Genomic DNA, 2,766 nt, shown 5'->3' with positions numbered 1-2,766 from the left:
TCTGAGAGCGAAGTGCTCTGTTAGGAACATACGGGGTAATCAGAGCTCTGATATATGATGGAGCTTGATTATTAAGGGCTTTATACGTTAGAAGGAGAATTTTAAATTCTATTCTTGATTTAACAGGAAGCCAATGAAGGGAAGCTAAAACAGGAGAAATATGATCCCTCTTGTTGATTTTCATCAGAACTCTTGCCGCAGCATTTTGAATCAGCTGAAGACTTCGAACTGCATTTTGTGGACTTCCTGATAGTAAAGAATTACAATAGTCCAGCCTTGAAGTAACAAATGCATGGACTAGTTTTTCAGCATCACTCCTGGACAGAATGTTTCTAATTTTGGCGATATTCCAGTGACAGACTCTGGCTCCCTTCCTCCCTCAACCCATCCTCCCTTCAGTAAACTTTCTTAAAACGGGGCTCCGTGTGTGTGGTGTGAGTTCGGTTCATCTCAGCAAAACCTGACAGATGCAAATTGCACATGTTTTAAGACTGTTTCGTAAAATATTCAAATGTAAAATGTTCAGTGGAATTTCAAATATGTTTCACTTATTTTATATTTTGCATAGTATTTTAGAGAGTGTACTGTTTTTCAAACACCTGTTTTAGTTGATTTTTATTTTTGTATTATAAAAAGAAATGTTTCACTTTGCAAAATTGTACTTTTCCATGTGGATGTTTTACATAATATGCCCAATACTCACAATTAGAAAGTGTCCCATTAAGAATTTTTTTTTTCATGAAACTGTGTTTGGGAAAGCCACAGCAATAAATAAAACCTTTTTGGCCTTTACCGTTGAAACATTTGTGTTAAGCAATTTTTCTTTCTTTCCATCAACCTTGACTGCGTGTATTGTTCATTCCAGATGTGGAAATTGTGAAAATCATTAGCCATAAATAAATGCTCAACAGAAGATTTATTAGACTTAATAAGGCATTAGTTCCTACCTTAGGTCTGGTAGCTGCAAAAAGCATAGTTAGCTGTTAACAAGTGTATAGTTAACTCGTAATAAGGGCATGATAAAGTACATTTTGACAAATCAAGTAAAATATATGTTCTTAAAGGCATAACAATGCACAATAAAAGATTTATCAGCCTTTAATAAAACATTGTTCTTGCTTTAGATCCGGTACCTGCAAAAAGCACAGTTATATGTAAACAAGTGCATAGTTAACTTATAGATGAGCAATAAAGTACATGGTGTCAGGACTCAGCCAGCAGGGCCGTGCAGCTTGCTGCCGGCTCTGCTGCCTCAGACTCTTTCCACAGGTGTTCTGGGTTGACTGGTGGGCGGAGCCCACACACCTGCGGGCGGTTGAGCGGCACCGGGAGGCACTACTTAAACACCACGCAGACAGCGAGAGGATGCCAGAGTTTTACCGTCGTGGTATGCAGACAAGCCTTGGCCTCTCGTTCTCTGTGTTTCCCAGAGGAACTAATCACTCACCTCTGTGTCTCCCAGGTACCTCCTCGTGTCAGTTCTCTTCCTCTCGTGACCCTGTGAAGTCTCTCGTGGTAGGAGCTCCAAGCATCGTCATCTTCCGTCTGGTGTTGGTCTCTCCTGCAAACCTCCTGGTTCCTCCTGAGTCGGTTCCCTCCCCTGGAACCCTGCCATCTCCGGAAAGTCACCTGGTTCCTCTCGCTGTCCCGGACATCTGGATTCCCCGGTGCTGCTCGGACCCGACCCCACCTTCGACCCACTGGCCTCCCGGACACCTGTGGGCCACCATTGTACGGCTAGCGCTGAGTCCTCACCGCTTCCTCCCCGGTCGGCCTTCCGTCCATCGAGTGGTAAGCTTGCGTCCAGCAGCAGATCCAGCTCAGTCAGACCAGTTCCCCTCCACGTTTCCCCAGCTAACCTCTGTCTCGTTCTTCCCTAGTGATCGACCCGGTTTCCTGCTCCCTGACCGTTACCTGACGCTGCCTCCGCTGAGGCAGAATCCTCCCGTTACCTGGTTCTTAAATAAAACCTTTAAACTTCCCCTGTTTCTCCCGAGTGTGCTTCTGCATGTGGGCAAAATACATAAAGCCAACCATGACAGAAGAACACTCTGGCCAAACTAATCCCATAGGCACACTCGGGCAGGCTTTAGCTGCACAACAGGACCGTATAAAGGGTTTAGAAGCTACAGTGTTCGGGCTACACGACCAGCTCCAGAACTTAACCACACAGATGAACCAGCTCTTAGGTATGGTTAGCACTAGCCGACAACCGGTTGCTTCCGCGTCACCAAACCCCGCCTTCCAGCCTTCGTCACCTCCACCGTCGGAGTCTGGGCGTGAAGCGTCATCACCTTCCCCGGAGAAATACTCCGGAGAGACTAGTGAATGCGGTGGTTTGCTGTTCCAGTGTTCCCTAGTCTTTAATCGCTCACCTCAGACTTTCTCCCAAGATCACATTAAAATCTTGTACGTTCTCCGGTTATTGATGGGCAGAGCTCTTAGATGGGCCGAAGCCCGTTTCGTTAATTGCCAGCAGTTTAACTGCACTTTTGATGAGTTTGTTTTTGAGTTTCGTTCTGTGTTCGCCGCCGAGTCAGATGAGTCCCAAGACGCTCAGCGGCTTCTCACCTTACGTTAGCGGGGTAGACGGGTGGCGGATTATGCTATAGAGTTCCGCACTGCGGCGGCGGCAGCAGGCTGGGAGCAGCGAGCTTTAAAATCAGTTTTCCTTCTGTCCCTAGATGAATCCTTAAAGGATGAGCTGGCGCGTGTAGAACAGCCAGACTCACTCAAGGAATGCATAGCTCTGGCTGTGCGTTTAGA

At 46.3% G+C, this 2,766-nt stretch overlaps 1 long non-coding RNA gene across 1 annotated transcript; it reads left to right on the top strand.

Annotated features, from left to right (window-relative positions):
- Positions 1-1,728: 1,728 nt before the first annotated feature.
- Positions 1,729-1,981, top strand: LOC118557934. The gene is made up of 2 exons (XR_004928134.1): positions 1,729-1,791; positions 1,881-1,981. It is a non-coding gene; the product is annotated as an uncharacterized LOC118557934 (long non-coding RNA).
- The last annotated feature ends 785 nt before the right edge of the window (positions 1,982-2,766 follow it).

This window comes from Fundulus heteroclitus, chromosome 24 (assembly GCF_011125445.2).
Source record: "Fundulus heteroclitus isolate FHET01 chromosome 24, MU-UCD_Fhet_4.1, whole genome shotgun sequence".
In the NCBI taxonomy this organism is placed as follows: Eukaryota; Metazoa; Chordata; class Actinopteri; order Cyprinodontiformes; family Fundulidae; genus Fundulus; species Fundulus heteroclitus.
Note: the sequence above shows the minus strand (reverse complement) of the source record. Positions and strands in the feature narration are given on the sequence as shown.